This window comes from Penaeus monodon, chromosome 28, assembly GCF_015228065.2.
Source record: "Penaeus monodon isolate SGIC_2016 chromosome 28, NSTDA_Pmon_1, whole genome shotgun sequence".
Lineage (NCBI taxonomy): Eukaryota > Metazoa > Arthropoda > Malacostraca > Decapoda > Penaeidae > Penaeus > Penaeus monodon.
The window spans coordinates 26,115,025-26,115,280 of record NC_051413.1 but is presented as its reverse complement, the minus strand read 5'-3'; the positions used below and the strand labels follow the sequence as shown (position 1 = coordinate 26,115,280).

Sequence of the window (256 nt, the reverse complement as noted above, 5' to 3'; positions counted from 1 at the left end):
CTTAGCCTTAAAATTGTGTGGGGGGTCAGAGTTTTATGAAAGGAATTGGAAATGTTGGGAACCACTAGAATAACTGTTATTGGCACGGAAAATAACAGAAACTTTAGTTTTATTGCTTCTATAACTGTGCAGTAACTTTACTGTTAGGAAGAACTGGCAGAACAGGTAAAGTGTTATCACTTGGAGGCTGCAAATGGACCGACGGGATGGCACCATGCACATAGGATCGACTTTATAAAATAAAATTGCATTGGGA

The 256-nt window shown here is 39.1% G+C and overlaps 1 protein-coding gene across 1 annotated transcript in view; it reads left to right on the top strand.

Annotated features, from left to right (window-relative positions):
- Positions 1-256, top strand: part of LOC119591443 (protein NipSnap-like) — a gene marked incomplete at its 3' end in the record, with an annotated part of 10,976 nt that overhangs the window by 7,185 nt on the left and 3,535 nt on the right.